General features: G+C 46.1%; 42 non-coding genes across 42 annotated transcripts; 21 read left to right on the forward strand and 21 right to left on the reverse strand.

The window, feature by feature from the left end:
- Nucleotides 1-125: 125 nt before the first annotated feature.
- Trnal-cag (transfer RNA leucine (anticodon CAG)) lies at nucleotides 126-209 on the reverse strand. The gene has a single exon. It is a non-coding gene; the product is annotated as a tRNA-Leu (tRNA).
- A 365-nt stretch (nucleotides 210-574) lies between these two features.
- On the forward strand, nucleotides 575-646 carry Trnac-gca (transfer RNA cysteine (anticodon GCA)). The gene has a single exon. It is a non-coding gene; the product is annotated as a tRNA-Cys (tRNA).
- A 398-nt stretch (nucleotides 647-1,044) lies between these two features.
- Nucleotides 1,045-1,128, reverse strand: Trnal-cag (transfer RNA leucine (anticodon CAG)). The gene has a single exon. It is a non-coding gene; the product is annotated as a tRNA-Leu (tRNA).
- Nucleotides 1,129-1,493: 365 nt separating this feature from the next.
- Nucleotides 1,494-1,565, forward strand: Trnac-gca (transfer RNA cysteine (anticodon GCA)). The gene has a single exon. It is a non-coding gene; the product is annotated as a tRNA-Cys (tRNA).
- A 398-nt stretch (nucleotides 1,566-1,963) lies between these two features.
- On the reverse strand, nucleotides 1,964-2,047 carry Trnal-cag (transfer RNA leucine (anticodon CAG)). The gene has a single exon. It is a non-coding gene; the product is annotated as a tRNA-Leu (tRNA).
- A 365-nt stretch (nucleotides 2,048-2,412) lies between these two features.
- On the forward strand, nucleotides 2,413-2,484 carry Trnac-gca (transfer RNA cysteine (anticodon GCA)). The gene has a single exon. It is a non-coding gene; the product is annotated as a tRNA-Cys (tRNA).
- Nucleotides 2,485-2,882: 398 nt separating this feature from the next.
- Trnal-cag (transfer RNA leucine (anticodon CAG)) lies at nucleotides 2,883-2,966 on the reverse strand. Its single transcript has one exon. It is a non-coding gene; the product is annotated as a tRNA-Leu (tRNA).
- Nucleotides 2,967-3,331: 365 nt separating this feature from the next.
- On the forward strand, nucleotides 3,332-3,403 carry Trnac-gca (transfer RNA cysteine (anticodon GCA)). The gene has a single exon. It is a non-coding gene; the product is annotated as a tRNA-Cys (tRNA).
- A 398-nt stretch (nucleotides 3,404-3,801) lies between these two features.
- Nucleotides 3,802-3,885, reverse strand: Trnal-cag (transfer RNA leucine (anticodon CAG)). Its single transcript has one exon. It is a non-coding gene; the product is annotated as a tRNA-Leu (tRNA).
- Nucleotides 3,886-4,250: 365 nt separating this feature from the next.
- Trnac-gca (transfer RNA cysteine (anticodon GCA)) lies at nucleotides 4,251-4,322 on the forward strand. Its single transcript has one exon. It is a non-coding gene; the product is annotated as a tRNA-Cys (tRNA).
- A 398-nt stretch (nucleotides 4,323-4,720) lies between these two features.
- Trnal-cag (transfer RNA leucine (anticodon CAG)) lies at nucleotides 4,721-4,804 on the reverse strand. The gene has a single exon. It is a non-coding gene; the product is annotated as a tRNA-Leu (tRNA).
- Nucleotides 4,805-5,169: 365 nt separating this feature from the next.
- Nucleotides 5,170-5,241, forward strand: Trnac-gca (transfer RNA cysteine (anticodon GCA)). The gene has a single exon. It is a non-coding gene; the product is annotated as a tRNA-Cys (tRNA).
- Nucleotides 5,242-5,639: 398 nt separating this feature from the next.
- Trnal-cag (transfer RNA leucine (anticodon CAG)) lies at nucleotides 5,640-5,723 on the reverse strand. The gene has a single exon. It is a non-coding gene; the product is annotated as a tRNA-Leu (tRNA).
- A 365-nt stretch (nucleotides 5,724-6,088) lies between these two features.
- Trnac-gca (transfer RNA cysteine (anticodon GCA)) lies at nucleotides 6,089-6,160 on the forward strand. Its single transcript has one exon. It is a non-coding gene; the product is annotated as a tRNA-Cys (tRNA).
- Nucleotides 6,161-6,558: 398 nt separating this feature from the next.
- On the reverse strand, nucleotides 6,559-6,642 carry Trnal-cag (transfer RNA leucine (anticodon CAG)). Its single transcript has one exon. It is a non-coding gene; the product is annotated as a tRNA-Leu (tRNA).
- Nucleotides 6,643-7,007: 365 nt separating this feature from the next.
- Trnac-gca (transfer RNA cysteine (anticodon GCA)) lies at nucleotides 7,008-7,079 on the forward strand. The gene has a single exon. It is a non-coding gene; the product is annotated as a tRNA-Cys (tRNA).
- Nucleotides 7,080-7,477: 398 nt separating this feature from the next.
- Nucleotides 7,478-7,561, reverse strand: Trnal-cag (transfer RNA leucine (anticodon CAG)). The gene has a single exon. It is a non-coding gene; the product is annotated as a tRNA-Leu (tRNA).
- Nucleotides 7,562-7,926: 365 nt separating this feature from the next.
- Trnac-gca (transfer RNA cysteine (anticodon GCA)) lies at nucleotides 7,927-7,998 on the forward strand. The gene has a single exon. It is a non-coding gene; the product is annotated as a tRNA-Cys (tRNA).
- A 398-nt stretch (nucleotides 7,999-8,396) lies between these two features.
- On the reverse strand, nucleotides 8,397-8,480 carry Trnal-cag (transfer RNA leucine (anticodon CAG)). Its single transcript has one exon. It is a non-coding gene; the product is annotated as a tRNA-Leu (tRNA).
- Nucleotides 8,481-8,845: 365 nt separating this feature from the next.
- Nucleotides 8,846-8,917, forward strand: Trnac-gca (transfer RNA cysteine (anticodon GCA)). Its single transcript has one exon. It is a non-coding gene; the product is annotated as a tRNA-Cys (tRNA).
- Nucleotides 8,918-9,315: 398 nt separating this feature from the next.
- On the reverse strand, nucleotides 9,316-9,399 carry Trnal-cag (transfer RNA leucine (anticodon CAG)). Its single transcript has one exon. It is a non-coding gene; the product is annotated as a tRNA-Leu (tRNA).
- A 365-nt stretch (nucleotides 9,400-9,764) lies between these two features.
- Nucleotides 9,765-9,836, forward strand: Trnac-gca (transfer RNA cysteine (anticodon GCA)). The gene has a single exon. It is a non-coding gene; the product is annotated as a tRNA-Cys (tRNA).
- Nucleotides 9,837-10,234: 398 nt separating this feature from the next.
- Trnal-cag (transfer RNA leucine (anticodon CAG)) lies at nucleotides 10,235-10,318 on the reverse strand. Its single transcript has one exon. It is a non-coding gene; the product is annotated as a tRNA-Leu (tRNA).
- A 365-nt stretch (nucleotides 10,319-10,683) lies between these two features.
- Nucleotides 10,684-10,755, forward strand: Trnac-gca (transfer RNA cysteine (anticodon GCA)). Its single transcript has one exon. It is a non-coding gene; the product is annotated as a tRNA-Cys (tRNA).
- A 398-nt stretch (nucleotides 10,756-11,153) lies between these two features.
- Trnal-cag (transfer RNA leucine (anticodon CAG)) lies at nucleotides 11,154-11,237 on the reverse strand. The gene has a single exon. It is a non-coding gene; the product is annotated as a tRNA-Leu (tRNA).
- Nucleotides 11,238-11,602: 365 nt separating this feature from the next.
- Trnac-gca (transfer RNA cysteine (anticodon GCA)) lies at nucleotides 11,603-11,674 on the forward strand. The gene has a single exon. It is a non-coding gene; the product is annotated as a tRNA-Cys (tRNA).
- Nucleotides 11,675-12,072: 398 nt separating this feature from the next.
- Nucleotides 12,073-12,156, reverse strand: Trnal-cag (transfer RNA leucine (anticodon CAG)). The gene has a single exon. It is a non-coding gene; the product is annotated as a tRNA-Leu (tRNA).
- Nucleotides 12,157-12,521: 365 nt separating this feature from the next.
- Nucleotides 12,522-12,593, forward strand: Trnac-gca (transfer RNA cysteine (anticodon GCA)). Its single transcript has one exon. It is a non-coding gene; the product is annotated as a tRNA-Cys (tRNA).
- A 398-nt stretch (nucleotides 12,594-12,991) lies between these two features.
- Trnal-cag (transfer RNA leucine (anticodon CAG)) lies at nucleotides 12,992-13,075 on the reverse strand. Its single transcript has one exon. It is a non-coding gene; the product is annotated as a tRNA-Leu (tRNA).
- Nucleotides 13,076-13,440: 365 nt separating this feature from the next.
- Nucleotides 13,441-13,512, forward strand: Trnac-gca (transfer RNA cysteine (anticodon GCA)). The gene has a single exon. It is a non-coding gene; the product is annotated as a tRNA-Cys (tRNA).
- Nucleotides 13,513-13,910: 398 nt separating this feature from the next.
- On the reverse strand, nucleotides 13,911-13,994 carry Trnal-cag (transfer RNA leucine (anticodon CAG)). The gene has a single exon. It is a non-coding gene; the product is annotated as a tRNA-Leu (tRNA).
- Nucleotides 13,995-14,359: 365 nt separating this feature from the next.
- Trnac-gca (transfer RNA cysteine (anticodon GCA)) lies at nucleotides 14,360-14,431 on the forward strand. The gene has a single exon. It is a non-coding gene; the product is annotated as a tRNA-Cys (tRNA).
- A 398-nt stretch (nucleotides 14,432-14,829) lies between these two features.
- Trnal-cag (transfer RNA leucine (anticodon CAG)) lies at nucleotides 14,830-14,913 on the reverse strand. The gene has a single exon. It is a non-coding gene; the product is annotated as a tRNA-Leu (tRNA).
- Nucleotides 14,914-15,278: 365 nt separating this feature from the next.
- On the forward strand, nucleotides 15,279-15,350 carry Trnac-gca (transfer RNA cysteine (anticodon GCA)). Its single transcript has one exon. It is a non-coding gene; the product is annotated as a tRNA-Cys (tRNA).
- A 398-nt stretch (nucleotides 15,351-15,748) lies between these two features.
- On the reverse strand, nucleotides 15,749-15,832 carry Trnal-cag (transfer RNA leucine (anticodon CAG)). Its single transcript has one exon. It is a non-coding gene; the product is annotated as a tRNA-Leu (tRNA).
- Nucleotides 15,833-16,197: 365 nt separating this feature from the next.
- On the forward strand, nucleotides 16,198-16,269 carry Trnac-gca (transfer RNA cysteine (anticodon GCA)). The gene has a single exon. It is a non-coding gene; the product is annotated as a tRNA-Cys (tRNA).
- Nucleotides 16,270-16,667: 398 nt separating this feature from the next.
- Nucleotides 16,668-16,751, reverse strand: Trnal-cag (transfer RNA leucine (anticodon CAG)). The gene has a single exon. It is a non-coding gene; the product is annotated as a tRNA-Leu (tRNA).
- Nucleotides 16,752-17,116: 365 nt separating this feature from the next.
- Trnac-gca (transfer RNA cysteine (anticodon GCA)) lies at nucleotides 17,117-17,188 on the forward strand. Its single transcript has one exon. It is a non-coding gene; the product is annotated as a tRNA-Cys (tRNA).
- Nucleotides 17,189-17,586: 398 nt separating this feature from the next.
- Trnal-cag (transfer RNA leucine (anticodon CAG)) lies at nucleotides 17,587-17,670 on the reverse strand. The gene has a single exon. It is a non-coding gene; the product is annotated as a tRNA-Leu (tRNA).
- Nucleotides 17,671-18,035: 365 nt separating this feature from the next.
- On the forward strand, nucleotides 18,036-18,107 carry Trnac-gca (transfer RNA cysteine (anticodon GCA)). Its single transcript has one exon. It is a non-coding gene; the product is annotated as a tRNA-Cys (tRNA).
- A 398-nt stretch (nucleotides 18,108-18,505) lies between these two features.
- Nucleotides 18,506-18,589, reverse strand: Trnal-cag (transfer RNA leucine (anticodon CAG)). The gene has a single exon. It is a non-coding gene; the product is annotated as a tRNA-Leu (tRNA).
- A 365-nt stretch (nucleotides 18,590-18,954) lies between these two features.
- On the forward strand, nucleotides 18,955-19,026 carry Trnac-gca (transfer RNA cysteine (anticodon GCA)). The gene has a single exon. It is a non-coding gene; the product is annotated as a tRNA-Cys (tRNA).
- Nucleotides 19,027-19,107: the final 81 nt, after the last annotated feature.

The following is a 19,107-nucleotide window of genomic DNA, read 5'->3' on the forward strand; positions in this document are numbered from 1 at the left end:
CATAAATGCAAACTAGAAATTTCAGTTCATACCCAAGCTAATTCTGACGGCACGGGATGCTGGTGACTTTCCTTGATTGACAAAACAATACCAAACAGGTGACAGTTGAAGAGGACAAAAAGAGTTGTCAGAAGTGGGATTCGAACCCACGCCGGGAGAACCCGACTGCGACCTGGACGCAGCGCCTTAGACCGCTCGGCCATCCTGACTGCTGGTAGCCTGTACACACCTGTATAAAGTATATCAGCGAGAGTCCTATGTATTGGTTTGGACACGGAAAATGCATTCCACCCACATTGAAAATATGGTCCTAAATCCAGTTTAGACCCTACCAAGGGCGGAAAAAGTGCATATGTAGACTTCAAGGCATGTATTGTGAAACGTTCAATGTATTTAAGTCGCCGTCAAGTGAATGTACTAGACCTACGATGTGGCAGGAAGAAAGGTGGGGATATGGCGTGAGCCCCAGCATGCTTTGCTGGGTGTCAGATGCGGTCAGACTGTTATGTCTTGTGCACGAGCATTTACTGACTTGATTGTTATTACCTGCATTTATCGTGACAGCACATGTGACGGGGGTATAGCTCAGTGGTAGAGCATTCGACTGCAGATCGAGAGGTCCCCGGTTCGATCCCGGGTGCCCCCTCTATATGTTTTTTTTCGCTGAATCAGTCATCAGTGAAGGAACAAGGAAGTCACACGAATCATACCAGACTCAGGCAATCCCATTTTGGTCAGAGGAGTGTCTTCTTACTAGAAGAAGTGTGCAACTAAACCGAAACGATTCCAACTTTGTGCCATGCATCCATAAATACAAACTAGAAGACTCAGGTAATCCCATTTTGGACAGAGGAGCGTCTTCTCACTAAAAGTAAGTGTGCAACTAAACAGAAACGATTCCAACTTTGTGCCATGCATCCATAAATGCAAACTAGAAATTTCAGTTCATACCCAAGCTAATTCTGACGGCACGGGATGCTGGTGACTTTCCTTGATTGACAAAACAATACCAAACAGGTGACAGTTGAAGAGGACAAAAAGAGTTCTCAGAAGTGGGATTCGAACCCACGCCGGGAGAACCCGACTGCGACCTGGACGCAGCGCCTTAGACCGCTCGGCCATCCTGACTGCTGGTAGCCTGTACACACCTGTATAAAGTATATCAGCGAGAGTCCTATGTATTGGTTTGGACACGGAAAATGCATTCCACCCACATTGAAAATATGGTCCTAAATCCAGTTTAGACCCTACCAAGGGCGGAAAAAGTGCATATGTAGACTTCAAGGCATGTATTGTGAAACGTTCAATGTATTTAAGTCGCCGTCAAGTGAATGTACTAGACCTACGATGTGGCAGGAAGAAAGGTGGGGATATGGCGTGAGCCCCAGCATGCTTTGCTGGGTGTCAGATGCGGTCAGACTGTTATGTCTTGTGCACGAGCATTTACTGACTTGATTGTTATTACCTGCATTTATCGTGACAGCACATGTGACGGGGGTATAGCTCAGTGGTAGAGCATTCGACTGCAGATCGAGAGGTCCCCGGTTCGATCCCGGGTGCCCCCTCTATATGTTTTTTTTCGCTGAATCAGTCATCAGTGAAGGAACAAGGAAGTCACACGAATCATACCAGACTCAGGCAATCCCATTTTGGTCAGAGGAGTGTCTTCTTACTAGAAGAAGTGTGCAACTAAACCGAAACGATTCCAACTTTGTGCCATGCATCCATAAATACAAACTAGAAGACTCAGGTAATCCCATTTTGGACAGAGGAGCGTCTTCTCACTAAAAGTAAGTGTGCAACTAAACAGAAACGATTCCAACTTTGTGCCATGCATCCATAAATGCAAACTAGAAATTTCAGTTCATACCCAAGCTAATTCTGACGGCACGGGATGCTGGTGACTTTCCTTGATTGACAAAACAATACCAAACAGGTGACAGTTGAAGAGGACAAAAAGAGTTGTCAGAAGTGGGATTCGAACCCACGCCGGGAGAACCCGACTGCGAGCTGAACGCAGCGCCTTAGACCGCTCGGCCATCCTGACTACTGGTAGCCTGTACACACCTGTATAAAGTATATCAGCGAGAGTCCTATGTATTGGTTTGGACACGGAAAATGCATTCCACCCACATTGAAAATATGGTCCTAAATCCAGTTTAGACCCTACCAAGGGCGGAAAAAGTGCATATGTAGACTTCAAGGCATGTATTGTGAAACGTTCAATGTATTTAAGTCGCCGTCAAGTGAATGTACTAGACTTACGATGTGGCAGGAAGAAAGGTGGGGATATGTCGTGAGCCCCAGCATGCTTTGCTGGGTGTCAGATGCGGTCAGACTGTTATGTCTTTTGCACGAGCATTTACTGACTTGATTGTTATTACCTGCATTTATCGTGACAGCACATGCGACGGGGGTATAGCTCAGTGGTAGAGCATTCGACTGCAGATCGAGAGGTCCCCGGTTCGATCCCGGGTGCCCCCTCTATATGTTTTTTTCCGCTGAATCAGTCATCAGTGAAGGAACAAGGAAGTCACACGAATCATACCAGACTCAGGCAATCCCATTTTGGTCAGAGGAGTGTCTTCTTACTAGAAGAAGTGTGCAACTAAACCGAAACGATTCCAACATTGTGCCATGCATCCATAAATACAAACTAGAAGACTCAGGTAATCCCATTTTGGACAGAGGAGCGTCTTCTCACTAAAAGTAAGTGTGCAACTAAACAGAAACGATTCCAACTTTGTGCCATGCATCCATAAATGCAAACTAGAAATTTCAGTTCATACCCAAGCTAATTCTGACGGCACGGGATGCTGGTGACTTTCCTTGATTGACAAAACAATACCAAACAGGTGACAGTTGAAGAGGACAAAAAGAGTTGTCAGAAGTGGGATTCGAACCCACGCCGGGAGAACCCGACTGCGACCTGGACGCAGCGCCTTAGACCGCTCGGCCATCCTGACTGCTGGTAGCCTGTACACACCTGTATAAAGTATATCAGCGAGAGTCCTATGTATTGGTTTGGACACGGAAAATGCATTCCACCCACATTGAAAATATGGTCCTAAATCCAGTTTAGACCCTACCAAGGGCGGAAAAAGTGCATATGTAGACTTCAAGGCATGTATTGTGAAACGTTCAATGTATATAAGTCGCCGTCAAGTGAATGTACTAGACCTACGATGTGGCAGGAAGAAAGGTGGGGATATGGCGTGAGCCCCACCATGCTTTGCTGGGTGTCAGATGCGGTCAGACTGTTATGTCTTGTGCACGAGCATTTACTGACTTGATTGTTATTACCTGCATTTATCGTGACAGCACATGTGACGGGGGTATAGCTCAGTGGTAGAGCATTCGACTGCAGATCGAGAGGTCCCCGGTTCGATCCCGGGTGCCCCCTCTATATGTTTTTTTTCGCTGAATCAGTCATCAGTGAAGGAACAAGGAAGTCACACGAATCATACCAGACTCAGGCAATCCCATTTTGGTCAGAGGAGTGTCTTCTTACTAGAAGAAGTGTGCAACTAAACCGAAACGATTCCAACTTTGTGCCATGCATCCATAAATACAAACTAGAAGACTCAGGTAATCCCATTTTGGACAGAGGAGCGTCTTCTCACTAAAAGTAAGTGTGCAACTAAACAGAAACGATTCCAACTTTGTGCCATGCATCCATAAATGCAAACTAGAAATTTCAGTTCATACCCAAGCTAATTCTGACGGCACGGGATGCTGGTGACTTTCCTTGATTGACAAAACAATACCAAACAGGTGACAGTTGAAGAGGACAAAAAGAGTTGTCAGAAGTGGGATTCGAACCCACGCCGGGAGAACCCGACTGCGACCTGGACGCAGCGCCTTAGACCGCTCGGCCATCCTGACTGCTGGTAGCCTGTACACACCTGTATAAAGTATATCAGCGAGAGTCCTATGTATTGGTTTGGACACGGAAAATGCATTCCACCCACATTGAAAATATGGTCCTAAATCCAGTTTAGACCCTACCAAGGGCGGAAAAAGTGCATATGTAGACTTCAAGGCATGTATTGTGAAACGTTCAATGTATTTAAGTCGCCGTCAAGTGAATGTACTAGACCTACGATGTGGCAGGAAGAAAGGTGGGGATATGGCGTGAGCCCCAGCATGCTTTGCTGGGTGTCAGATGCGGTCAGACTGTTATGTCTTGTGCACGAGCATTTACTGACTTGATTGTTATTACCTGCATTTATCGTGACAGCACATGTGACGGGGGTATAGCTCAGTGGTAGAGCATTCGACTGCAGATCGAGAGGTCCCCGGTTCGATCCCGGGTGCCCCCTCTATATGTTTTTTTTCGCTGAATCAGTCATCAGTGAAGGAACAAGGAAGTCACACGAATCATACCAGACTCAGGCAATCCCATTTTGGTCAGAGGAGTGTCTTCTTACTAGAAGAAGTGTGCAACTAAACCGAAACGATTCCAACTTTGTGCCATGCATCCATAAATACAAACTAGAAGACTCAGGTAATCCCATTTTGGACAGAGGAGCGTCTTCTCACTAAAAGTAAGTGTGCAACTAAACAGAAACGATTCCAACTTTGTGCCATGCATCCATAAATGCAAACTAGAAATTTCAGTTCATACCCAAGCTAATTCTGACGGCACGGGATGCTGGTGACTTTCCTTGATTGACAAAACAATACCAAACAGGTGACAGTTGAAGAGGACAAAAAGAGTTGTCAGAAGTGGGATTCGAACCCACGCCGGGAGAACCCGACTGCGACCTGAACGCAGCGCCTTAGACCGCTCGGCCATCCTGACTACTGGTAGCCTGTACACACCTGTATAAAGTATATCAGCGAGAGTCCTATGTATTGGTTTGGACACGGAAAATGCATTCCACCCACATTGAAAATATGGTCCTAAATCCAGTTTAGACCCTACCAAGGGCGGAAAAAGTGCATATGTAGACTTCAAGGCATGTATTGTGAAACGTTCAATGTATTTAAGTCGCCGTCAAGTGAATGTACTAGACTTACGATGTGGCAGGAAGAAAGGTGGGGATATGTCGTGAGCCCCAGCATGCTTTGCTGGGTGTCAGATGCGGTCAGACTGTTATGTCTTGTGCACGAGCATTTACTGACTTGATTGTTATTACCTGCATTTATCGTGACAGCACATGCGACGGGGGTATAGCTCAGTGGTAGAGCATTCGACTGCAGATCGAGAGGTCCCCGGTTCGATCCCGGGTGCCCCCTCTATATGTTTTTTTCCGCTGAATCAGTCATCAGTGAAGGAACAAGGAAGTCACACGAATCATACCAGACCCAGGCAATCCCATTTTGGACAGAGGAGTGTCTTCTTCCTAGAAGAAGTGTGCAACTAAACCGAAACGATTCCAACTTTGTGCCATGCATCCATAAATACAAACTAGAAGACTCAGGTAATCCCATTTTGGACAGAGGAGCGTCTTCTCACTAAAAGTAAGTGTGCAACTAAACAGAAACGATTCCAACTTTGTGCCATGCATCCATAAATGCAAACTAGAAATTTCAGTTCATACCCAAGCTAATTCTGACGGCACGGGATGCTGGTGACTTTCCTTGATTGACAAAACAATACCAAACAGGTGACAGTTGAAGAGGACAAAAAGAGTTCTCAGAAGTGGGATTCGAACCCACGCCGGGAGAACCCGACTGCGACCTGGACGCAGCGCCTTAGACCGCTCGGCCATCCTGACTGCTGGTAGCCTGTACACACCTGTATAAAGTATATCAGCGAGAGTCCTATGTATTGGTTTGGACACGGAAAATGCATTCCACCCACATTGAAAATATGGTCCTAAATCCAGTTTAGACCCTACCAAGGGCGGAAAAAGTGCATATGTAGACTTCAAGGCATGTATTGTGAAACGTTCAATGTTTTTAAGTCGCCGTCAAGTGAATGTACTAGACCTACGATGTGGCAGGAAGAAAGGTGGGGATATGGCGTGAGCCCCAGCATGCTTTGCTGGGTGTCAGATGCGGTCAGACTGTTATGTCTTGTGCACGAGCATTTACTGACTTGATTGTTATTACCTGCATTTATCCTGACAGCACATGTGACGGGGGTATAGCTCAGTGGTAGAGCATTCGACTGCAGATCGAGAGGTCCCCGGTTCGATCCCGGGTGCCCCCTCTATATGTTTTTTTTCGCTGAATCAGTCATCAGTGAAGGAACAAGGAAGTCACACGAATCATACCAGACTCAGGCAATCCCATTTTGGACAGAGGAGTGTCTTCTTACTAGAAGAAGTGTGCAACTAAACCGAAACGATTCCAACTTTGTGCCATGCATCCATAAATACAAACTAGAAGACTCAGGTAATCCCATTTTGGACAGAGGAGCGTCTTCTCACTAAAAGTAAGTGTGCAACTAAACAGAAACGATTCCAACTTTGTGCCATGCATCCATAAATGCAAACTAGAAATTTCAGTTCATACCCAAGCTAATTCTGACGGCACGGGATGCTGGTGACTTTCCTTGATTGACAAAACAATACCAAACAGGTGACAGTTGAAGAGGACAAAAAGAGTTCTCAGAAGTGGGATTCGAACCCAGGCCGGGAGAACCCGACTGCGACCTGAACGCAGCGCCTTAGACCGCTCGGCCATCCTGACTGCTGGTAGCCTGTACACACCTGTATAAAGTATATCAGCGAGAGTCCTATGTATTGGTTTGGACACGGAAAATGCATTCCACCCACATTGAAAATATGGTCCTAAATCCAGTTTAGACCCTACCAAGGGCGGAAAAAGTGCATATGTAGACTTCAAGGCATGTATTGTGAAACGTTCAATGTATTTAAGTCGCCGTCAAGTGAATGTACTAGACTTACGATGTGGCAGGAAGAAAGGTGGGGATATGTCGTGAGCCCCAGCATGCTTTGCTGGGTGTCAGATGCGGTCAGACTGTTATGTCTTGTGCACGAGCATTTACTGACTTGATTGTTATTACCTGCATTTATCCTGACAGCACATGCGACGGGGGTATAGCTCAGTGGTAGAGCATTCGACTGCAGATCGAGAGGTCCCCGGTTCGATCCCGGGTGCCCCCTCTATATGTTTTTTTCCGCTGAATCAGTCATCAGTGAAGGAACAAGGAAGTCACACGAATCATACCAGACTCAGGCAATCCCATTTTGGTCAGAGGAGTGTCTTCTTACTAGAAGAAGTGTGCAACTAAACCGAAACGATTCCAACATTGTGCCATGCATCCATAAATACAAACTAGAAGACTCAGGTAATCCCATTTTGGACAGAGGAGCGTCTTCTCACTAAAAGTAAGTGTGCAACTAAACAGAAACGATTCCAACTTTGTGCCATGCATCCATAAATGCAAACTAGAAATTTCAGTTCATACCCAAGCTAATTCTGACGGCACGGGATGCTGGTGACTTTCCTTGATTGACAAAACAATACCAAACAGGTGACAGTTGAAGAGGACAAAAAGAGTTGTCAGAAGTGGGATTCGAACCCACGCCGGGAGAACCCGACTGCGACCTGGACGCAGCGCCTTAGACCGCTCGGCCATCCTGACTGCTGGTAGCCTGTACACACCTGTATAAAGTATATCAGCGAGAGTCCTATGTATTGGTTTGGACACGGAAAATGCATTCCACCCACATTGAAAATATGGTCCTAAATCCAGTTTAGACCCTACCAAGGGCGGAAAAAGTGCATATGTAGACTTCAAGGCATGTATTGTGAAACGTTCAATGTATTTAAGTCGCCGTCAAGTGAATGTACTAGACCTACGATGTGGCAGGAAGAAAGGTGGGGATATGGCGTGAGCCCCAGCATGCTTTGCTGGGTGTCAGATGCGGTCAGACTGTTATGTCTTGTGCACGAGCATTTACTGACTTGATTGTTATTACCTGCATTTATCGTGACAGCACATGTGACGGGGGTATAGCTCAGTGGTAGAGCATTCGACTGCAGATCGAGAGGTCCCCGGTTCGATCCTGGGTGCCCCCTCTATATGTTTTTTTTCGCTGAATCAGTCATCAGTGAAGGAACAAGGAAGTCACACGAATCATACCAGACTCAGGCAATCCCATTTTGGTCAGAGGAGTGTCTTCTTACTAGAAGAAGTGTGCAACTAAACCGAAACGATTCCAACTTTGTGCCATGCATCCATAAATACAAACTAGAAGACTCAGGTAATCCCATTTTGGACAGAGGAGCGTCTTCTCACTAAAAGTAAGTGTGCAACTAAACAGAAACGATTCCAACTTTGTGCCATGCATCCATAAATGCAAACTAGAAATTTCAGTTCATACCCAAGCTAATTCTGACGGCACGGGATGCTGGTGACTTTCCTTGATTGACAAAACAATACCAAACAGGTGACAGTTGAAGAGGACAAAAAGAGTTGTCAGAAGTGGGATTCGAACCCACGCCGGGAGAACCCGACTGCGACCTGGACGCAGCGCCTTAGACCGCTCGGCCATCCTGACTGCTGGTAGCCTGTACACACCTGTATAAAGTATATCAGCGAGAGTCCTATGTATTGGTTTGGACACGGAAAATGCATTCCACCCACATTGAAAATATGGTCCTAAATCCAGTTTAGACCCTACCAAGGGCGGAAAAAGTGCATATGTAGACTTCAAGGCATGTATTGTGAAACGTTCAATGTATTTAAGTCGCCGTCAAGTGAATGTACTAGACCTACGATGTGGCAGGAAGAAAGGTGGGGATATGGCGTGAGCCCCAGCATGCTTTGCTGGGTGTCAGATGCGGTCAGACTGTTATGTCTTGTGCACGAGCATTTACTGACTTGATTGTTATTACCTGCATTTATCCTGACAGCACATGTGACGGGGGTATAGCTCAGTGGTAGAGCATTCGACTGCAGATCGAGAGGTCCCCGGTTCGATCCCGGGTGCCCCCTCTATATGTTTTTTTTCGCTGAATCAGTCATCAGTGAAGGAACAAGGAAGTCACACGAATCATACCAGACTCAGGCAATCCCATTTTGGTCAGAGGAGTGTCTTCTTACTAGAAGAAGTGTGCAACTAAACCGAAACGATTCCAACTTTGTGCCATGCATCCATAAATACAAACTAGAAGACTCGGGTAATCCCATTTTGGACAGAGGAGCGTCTTCTCACTAAAAGTAAGTGTGCAACTAAACAGAAACGATTCCAACTTTGTGCCATGCATCCATAAATGCAAACTAGAAATTTCAGTTCATACCCAAGCTAATTCTGACGGCACGGGATGCTGGTGACTTTCCTTGATTGACAAAACAATACCAAACAGGTGACAGTTGAAGAGGACAAAAAGAGTTGTCAGAAGTGGGATTCGAACCCACGCCGGGAGAACCCGACTGCGACCTGAACGCAGCGCCTTAGACCGCTCGGCCATCCTGACTACTGGTAGCCTGTACACACCTGTATAAAGTATATCAGCGAGAGTCCTATGTATTGGTTTGGACACGGAAAATGCATTCCACCCACATTGAAAATATGGTCCTAAATCCAGTTTAGACCCTACCAAGGGCGGAAAAAGTGCATATGTAGACTTCAAGGCATGTATTGTGAAACGTTCAATGTATTTAAGTCGCCGTCAAGTGAATGTACTAGACTTACGATGTGGCAGGAAGAAAGGTGGGGATATGTCGTGAGCCCCAGCATGCTTTGCTGGGTGTCAGATGCGGTCAGACTGTTATGTCTTGTGCACGAGCATTTACTGACTTGATTGTTATTACCTGCATTTATCGTGACAGCACATGTGACGGGGGTATAGCTCAGTGGTAGAGCATTCGACTGCAGATCGAGAGGTCCCCGGTTCGATCCCGGGTGCCCCCTCTATATGTTTTTTTCCGCTGAATCAGTCATCAGTGAAGGAACAAGGAAGTCACACGAATCATACCAGACTCAGGCAATCCCATTTTGGTCAGAGGAGTGTCTTCTTACTAGAAGAAGTGTGCAACTAAACCGAAACGATTCCAACTTTGTGCCATGCATCCATAAATACAAACTAGAAGACTCAGGTAATCCCATTTTGGACAGAGGAGCGTCTTCTCACTAAAAGTAAGTGTGCAACTAAACAGAAACGATTCCAACTTTGTGCCATGCATCCATAAATGCAAACTAGAAATTTCAGTTCATACCCAAGCTAATTCTGACGGCACGGGATGCTGGTGACTTTCCTTGATTGACAAAACAATACCAAACAGGTGACAGTTGAAGAGGACAAAAAGAGTTCTCAGAAGTGGGATTCGAACCCACGCCGGGAGAACCCGACTGCGACCTGGACGCAGCGCCTTAGACCGCTCGGCCATCCTGACTGCTGGTAGCCTGTACACACCTGTATAAAGTATATCAGCGAGAGTCCTATGTATTGGTTTGGACACGGAAAATGCATTCCACCCACATTGAAAATATGGTCCTAAATCCAGTTTAGACCCTACCAAGGGCGGAAAAAGTGCATATGTAGACTTCAAGGCATGTATTGTGAAACGTTCAATGTTTTTAAGTCGCCGTCAAGTGAATGTACTAGACCTACGATGTGGCAGGAAGAAAGGTGGGGATATGGCGTGAGCCCCAGCATGCTTTGCTGGGTGTCAGATGCGGTCAGACTGTTATGTCTTGTGCACGAGCATTTACTGACTTGATTGTTATTACCTGCATTTATCCTGACAGCACATGTGACGGGGGTATAGCTCAGTGGTAGAGCATTCGACTGCAGATCGAGAGGTCCCCGGTTCGATCCCGGGTGCCCCCTCTATATGTTTTTTTTTGCTGAATCAGTCATCAGTGAAGGAACAAGGAAGTCACACGAATCATACCAGACTCAGGCAATCCCATTTTGGACAGAGGAGTGTCTTCTTACTAGAAGAAGTGTGCAACTAAACCGAAACGATTCCAACTTTGTGCCATGCATCCATAAATACAAACTAGAAGACTCAGGTAATCCCATTTTGGACAGAGGAGCGTCTTCTCACTAAAAGTAAGTGTGCAACTAAACAGAAACGATTCCAACTTTGTGCCATGCATCCATAAATGCAAACTAGAAATTTCAGTTCATACCCAAGCTAATTCTGACGGCACGGGATGCTGGTGACTTTCCTTGATTGACAAAACAATACCAAACAGGTGACAGTTGAAGAGGACAAAAAGAGTTCTCAGAAGTGGGATTCGAACCCAGGCCGGGAGAACCCGACTGCGACCTGAACGCAGCGCCTTAGACCGCTCGGCCATCCTGACTGCTGGTAGCCTGTACACACCTGTATAAAGTATATCAGCGAGAGTCCTATGTATTGGTTTGGACACGGAAAATGCATTCCACCCACATTGAAAATATGGTCCTAAATCCAGTTTAGACCCTACCAAGGGCGGAAAAAGTGCCTATGTAGACTTCAAGGCATGTATTGTGAAACGTTCAATGTATTTAAGTCGCCGTCAAGTGAATGTACTAGACCTACGATGTGGCAGGAAGAAAGGTGGGGATATGTCGTGAGCCCCAGCATGCTTTGCTGGGTGTCAGATGCGGTCAGACTGTTATGTCTTGTGCACGAGCATTTACTGACTTGATTGTTATTACCTGCATTTATCCTGACAGCACATGCGACGGGGGTATAGCTCAGTGGTAGAGCATTCGACTGCAGATCGAGAGGTCCCCGGTTCGATCCCGGGTGCCCCCTCTATATGTTTTTTTTCGCTGAATCAGTCATCAGTGAAGGAACAAGGAAGTCACACGAATCATACCAGACTCAGGCAATCCCATTTTGGACAGAGGAGTGTCTTCTTACTAGAAGAAGTGTGCAACTAAACCGAAACGATTCCAACTTTGTGCCATGCATCCATAAATACAAACTAGAAGACTCAGGTAATCCCATTTTGGACAGAGGAGCGTCTTCTCACTAAAAGTAAGTGTGCAACTAAATAGAAACGATTCCAACTTTGTGCCATGCATCCATAAATGCAAACTAGAAATTTCAGTTCATACCCAAGCTAATTCTGACGGCACGGGATGCTGGTGACTTTCCTTGATTGACAAAACAATACCAAACAGGTGACAGTTGAAGAGGACAAAAAGAGTTGTCAGAAGTGGGATTCGAACCCAGGCCGGGAGAACCCGACTGCGACCTGAACGCAGAGCCTTAGACCGCTCGGCCATCCTGACTGCTGGTAGCCTGTACACACCTGTATAAAGTATATCAGCGAGAGTCCTATGTATTGGTTTGGACACGGAAAATGCATTCCACCCACATTGAAAATATGGTCCTAAATCCAGTTTAGACCCTACCAAGGGCGGAAAAAGTGCATATGTAGACTTCAAGGCATGTATTGTGAAACGTTCAATGTATTTAAGTCGCCGTCAAGTGAATGTACTGGACCTACGATGTGGCAGGAAGAAAGGTGGGGATATGGCGTGAGCCCCAGCATGCTTTGCTGGGTGTCAGATGCGGTCAGACTGTTATGTCTTGTGCACGAGCATTTACTGACTTGATTGTTATTACCTGCATTTATCCTGACAGCACATGTGACGGGGGTATAGCTCAGTGGTAGAGCATTCGACTGCAGATCGAGAGGTCCCCGGTTCGATCCCGGGTGCCCCCTCTATATGTTTTTTTTCGCTGAATCAGTCATCAGTGAAGGAACAAGGAAGTCACACGAATCATACCAGACTCAGGCAATCCCATTTTGGACAGAGGAGTGTCTTCTTACTAGAAGAAGTGTGCAACTAAACCGAAACGATTCCAACTTTGTGCCATGCATCCATAAATACAAACTAGAAGACTCAGGTAATCCCATTTTGGACAGAGGAGCGTCTTCTCACTAAAAGTAAGTGTGCAACTAAATAGAAACGATTCCAACTTTGTGCCATGCATCCATAAATGCAAACTAGAAATTTCAGTTCATACCCAAGCTAATTCTGACGGCACGGGATGCTGGTGACTTTCCTTGATTGACAAAACAATACCAAACAGGTGACAGTTGAAGAGGACGAAAAGAGTTGTCAGAAGTGGGATTCGAACCCACGCCGGGAGAACCCGACTGCGACCTGAACGCAGCGCCTTAGACCGCTCGGCCATCCTGACTGCTGGTAGCCTGTACACACCTGTATAAAGTATATCAGCGAGAGTCCTATGTATTGGTTTGGACACGGAAAATGCATTCCACCCACATTGAAAATATGGTCCTAAATCCAGTTTAGACCCTACCAAGGGCGGAAAAAGTGCATATGTAGACTTCAAGGCATGTATTGTGAAACGTTCAATGTATTTAAGTCGCCGTCAAGTGAATGTACTAGACCTACGATGTGGCAGGAAGAAAGGTGGGGATATGGCGTGAGCCCCAGCATGCTTTGCTGGGTGTCAGATGCGGTCAGACTGTTATGTCTTGTGCACGAGCATTTACTGACTTGATTGTTATTACCTGCATTTATCGTGACAGCACATGTGACGGGGGTATAGCTCAGTGGTAGAGCATTCGACTGCAGATCGAGAGGTCCCCGGTTCGATCCCGGGTGCCCCCTCTATATGTTTTTTTTCGCTGAATCAGTCATCAGTGAAGGAACAAGGAAGTCACACGAATCATACCAGACTCAGGCAATCCCATTTTGGTCAGAGGAGTGTCTTCTTACTAGAAGAAGTGTGCAACTAAACCGAAACGATTCCAACTTTGTGCCATGCATCCATAAATACAAACTAGAAGACTCGGGTAATCCCATTTTGGACAGAGGAGCGTCTTCTCACTAAAAGTAAGTGTGCAACTAAACAGAAACGATTCCAACTTTGTGCCATGCATCCATAAATGCAAACTAGAAATTTCAGTTCATACCCAAGCTAATTCTGACGGCACGGGATGCTGGTGACTTTCCTTGATTGACAAAACAATACCAAACAGGTGACAGTTGAAGAGGACAAAAAGAGTTGTCAGAAGTGGGATTCGAACCCACGCCGGGAGAACCCGACTGCGACCTGGACGCAGCGCCTTAGACCGCTCGGCCATCCTGACTGCTGGTAGCCTGTACACACCTGTATAAAGTATATCAGCGAGAGTCCTATGTATTGGTTTGGACACGGAAAATGCATTCCACCCACATTGAAAATATGGTCCTAAATCCAGTTTAGACCCTACCAAGGGCGGAAAAAGTGCATATGTAGACTTCAAGGCATGTATTGTGAAACGTTCAATGTATTTAAGTCGCCGTCAAGTGAATGTACTAGACCTACGATGTGGCAGGAAGAAAGGTGGGGATATGGCGTGAGCCCCAGCATGCTTTGCTGGGTGTCAGATGCGGTCAGACTGTTATGTCTTGTGCACGAGCATTTACTGACTTGATTGTTATTACCTGCATTTATCCTGACAGCACATGTGACGGGGGTATAGCTCAGTGGTAGAGCATTCGACTGCAGATCGAGAGGTCCCCGGTTCGATCCCGGGTGCCCCCTCTATATGTTTTTTTTCGCTGAATCAGTCATCAGTGAAGGAACAAGGAAGTCACACGAATCATACCAGACTCAGGCAATCCCATTTTGGTCAGAGGAGTGTCTTCTTACTAGAAGAAGTGTGCAACTAAACCGAAACGATTCCAACTTTGTGCCATGCATCCATAAATACAAACTAGAAGACTCGGGTAATCCCATTTTGGACAGAGGAGCGTCTTCTCACTAAAAGTAAGTGTGCAACTAAACAGAAACGATTCCAACTTTGTGCCATGCATCCATAAATGCAAACTAGAAATTTCAGTTCATACCCAAGCTAATTCTGACGGCACGGGATGCTGGTGACTTTCCTTGATTGACAAAACAATACCAAACAGGTGACAGTTGAAGAGGACAAAAAGAGTTGTCAGAAGTGGGATTCGAACCCACGCCGGGAGAACCCGACTGCGACCTGAACGCAGCGCCTTAGACCGCTCGGCCATCCTGACTACTGGTAGCCTGTACACACCTGTATAAAGTATATCAGCGAGAGTCCTATGTATTGGTTTGGACACGGAAAATGCATTCCACCCACATTGAAAATATGGTCCTAAATCCAGTTTAGACCCTACCAAGGGCGGAAAAAGTGCATATGTAGACTTCAAGGCATGTATTGTGAAACGTTCAATGTATTTAAGTCGCCGTCAAGTGAATGTACTAGACTTACGATGTGGCAGGAAGAAAGGTGGGGATATGTCGTGAGCCCCAGCATGCTTTGCTGGGTGTCAGATGCGGTCAGACTGTTATGTCTTGTGCACGAGCATTTACTGACTTGATTGTTATTACCTGCATTTATCGTGACAGCACATGTGACGGGGGTATAGCTCAGTGGTAGAGCATTCGACTGCAGATCGAGAGGTCCCCGGTTCGATCCCGGGTGCCCCCTCTATATGTTTTTTTCCGCTGAATCAGTCATCAGTGAAGGAACAAGGAAGTCACACGAATCATACCAGACTCAGGCAATCCCATTTTGGTCAGAGGAGTGTCTTCTTACTAGAAGAAGTGTGCAACTAAACCGAAACGATTCCAACTTTGTGCCATGCATCCATAAATACAAACTAGAAGACTCAGGTAATCCCATTTTGGACAGAGGAGCGTCTTCTCACTAAAAGTAAGTGTGCAACTAAACAGAAACGATTCCAACTTTGTGCCATGCATCCATAAATGCAAACTAGAAATTTCAGTTCATACCCAAGCTAATTCTGACGGCACGGGATGCTGGTGACTTTCCTTGATTGACAAAACAATACCAAACAGGTGACAGTTGAAGAGGACAAAAAGAGTTCTCAGAAGTGGGATTCGAACCCACGCCGGGAGAACCCGACTGCGACCTGGACGCAGCGCCTTAGACCGCTCGGCCATCCTGACTGCTGGTAGCCTGTACACACCTGTATAAAGTATATCAGCGAGAGTCCTATGTATTGGTTTGGACACGGAAAATGCATTCCACCCACATTGAAAATATGGTCCTAAATCCAGTTTAGACCCTACCAAGGGCGGAAAAAGTGCATATGTAGACTTCAAGGCATGTATTGTGAAACGTTCAATGTTTTTAAGTCGCCGTCAAGTGAATGTACTAGACCTACGATGTGGCAGGAAGAAAGGTGGGGATATGGCGTGAGCCCCAGCATGCTTTGCTGGGTGTCAGATGCGGTCAGACTGTTATGTCTTGTGCACGAGCATTTACTGACTTGATTGTTATTACCTGCATTTATCCTGACAGCACATGTGACGGGGGTATAGCTCAGTGGTAGAGCATTCGACTGCAGATCGAGAGGTCCCCGGTTCGATCCCGGGTGCCCCCTCTATATGTTTTTTTTCGCTGAATCAGTCATCAGTGAAGGAACAAGGAAGTCACACGAATCATACCAGACTCAGGCAATCCCATTTTGGACAGAGGAGTGTCTTCTTACTAGAAGAAGTGTGCAACTAAACCGAAACGATTCCAACTTTGTGCCATGCATCCATAAATACAAACTAGAAGACTCAGGTAATCCCATTTTGGACAGAGGAGCGTCTTCTCACTAAAAGTAAGTGTGCAACTAAACAGAAACGATTCCAACTTTGTGCCATGCATCCATAAATGCAAACTAGAAATTTCAGTTCATACCCAAGCTAATTCTGACGGCACGGGATGCTGGTGACTTTCCTTGATTGACAAAACAATACCAAACAGGTGACAGTTGAAGAGGACAAAAAGAGTTCTCAGAAGTGGGATTCGAACCCAGGCCGGGAGAACCCGACTGCGACCTGAACGCAGCGCCTTAGACCGCTCGGCCATCCTGACTGCTGGTAGCCTGTACACACCTGTATAAAGTATATCAGCGAGAGTCCTATGTATTGGTTTGGACACGGAAAATGCATTCCACCCACATTGAAAATATGGTCCTAAATCCAGTTTAGACCCTACCAAGGGCGGAAAAAGTGCCTATGTAGACTTCAAGGCATGTATTGTGAAACGTTCAATGTATTTAAGTCGCCGTCAAGTGAATGTACTAGACCTACGATGTGGCAGGAAGAAAGGTGGGGATATGTCGTGAGCCCCAGCATGCTTTGCTGGGTGTCAGATGCGGTCAGACTGTTATGTCTTGTGCACGAGCATTTACTGACTTGATTGTTATTACCTGCATTTATCCTGACAGCACATGCGACGGGGGTATAGCTCAGTGGTAGAGCATTCGACTGCAGATCGAGAGGTCCCCGGTTCGATCCCGGGTGCCCCCTCTATATGTTTTTTTTCGCTGAATCAGTCATCAGTGAAGGAACAAGGAAGTCACACGAATCATACCAGACTCAGGCAATCCCATTTTGGACAGAGGAGTGTCTTCTTACTAGAAGAAGTGTGCAACTAAACCGAAACGATTCCAACTTTGTGCCATGCATCCATAAATACAAACTAGAAGACTCGGGTAATCCCATTTTGGACAGAGGAGCGTCTTCTCACTAAAAGTAAGTGTGCAACTAAATAGAAACGATTCCAACTTTGTGCCATGCATCCATAAATGCAAACTAGAAATTTCAGTTCATACCCAAGCTAATTCTGACGGCACGGGATGCTGGTGACTTTCCTTGATTGACAAAACAATACCAAACAGGTGACAGTTGAAGAGGACAAAAAGAGTTGTCAGAAGTGGGATTCGAACCCAGGCCGGGAGAACCCGACTGCGACCTGAACGCAGAGCCTTAGACCGCTCGGCCATCCTGACTGCTGGTAGCCTGTACACACCTGTATAAAGTATATCAGCGAGAGTCCTATGTATTGGTTTGGACACGGAAAATGCATTCCACCCACATTGAAAATATGGTCCTAAATCCAGTTTAGACCCTACCAAGGGCGGAAAAAGTGCATATGTAGACTTCAAGGCATGTATTGTGAAACGTTCAATGTATTTAAGTCGCCGTCAAGTGAATGTACTGGACCTACGATGTGGCAGGAAGAAAGGTGGGGATATGGCGTGAGCCCCAGCATGCTTTGCTGGGTGTCAGATGCGGTCAGACTGTTATGTCTTGTGCACGAGCATTTACTGACTTGATTGTTATTACCTGCATTTATCCTGACAGCACATGTGACGGGGGTATAGCTCAGTGGTAGAGCATTCGACTGCAGATCGAGAGGTCCCCGGTTCGATCCCGGGTGCCCCCTCTATATGTTTTTTTTCGCTGAATCAGTCATCAGTGAAGGAACAAGGAAGTCACACGAATCATACCAGACTCAGGCAATCCCATTTTGGACAGAGGAGTGTCTTCTTACTAGAAGAAGTGTGCAACTAAACCGAAACGATTCCAACTTTGTGCCATGCATCCATAAATACAAACTAGAAGACTCAGGTAATCCCATTTTGGACAGAGGAGCGTCTTCTCACTAAAAGTAAGTGTGCAACTAAATAGAAACGATTCCAACTTTGTGCCATGCATCCATAAATGCAAACTAGAAATTTCAGTTCATACCCAAGCTAATTCTGACGGCACGGGATGCTGGTGACTTTCCTTGATTGACAAAACAATACCAAACAGGTGACAGTTGAAGAGGACGAAAAGAGTTGTCAGAAGTGGGATTCGAACCCACGACGGGAGAACCCGACTGCGACCTGAACGCAGCGCCTTAGACCGCTCGGCCATCCTGACTGCTGGTAGCCTGTACACACCTGTATAAAGTATATCAGCGAGAGTCCTATGTATTGGTTTGGACACGGAAAATGCATTCCACCCACATTGAAAATATGGTCCTAAATCCAGTTTAGACCCTACCAAGGGCGGAAAAAGTGCATATGTAGACTTCAAGGCATGTATTGTGAAACGTTCAATGTATTTAAGTCGCCGTCAAGTGAATGTACTAGACCTACGATGTGGCAGGAAGAAAGGTGGGGATATGGCGTGAGCCCCAGCATGCTTTGCTGGGTGTCAGATGCGGTCAGACTGTTATGTCTTGTGCACGAGCATTTACTGACTTGATTGTTATTACCTGCATTTATCGTGACAGCACATGTGACGGGGGTATAGCTCAGTGGTAGAGCATTCGACTGCAGATCGAGAGGTCCCCGGTTCGATCCCGGGTGCCCCCTCTATATGTTTTTTTTTCGCTGAATCAGTCATCAGTGAAGGAACAAGGAAGTCACACGAATCATACCAGACTCAGGCAATCC

This window comes from Haliotis asinina, chromosome 6, assembly GCF_037392515.1.
Source record: "Haliotis asinina isolate JCU_RB_2024 chromosome 6, JCU_Hal_asi_v2, whole genome shotgun sequence".
Classification (NCBI taxonomy): Eukaryota; Metazoa; Mollusca; class Gastropoda; order Lepetellida; family Haliotidae; genus Haliotis; species Haliotis asinina.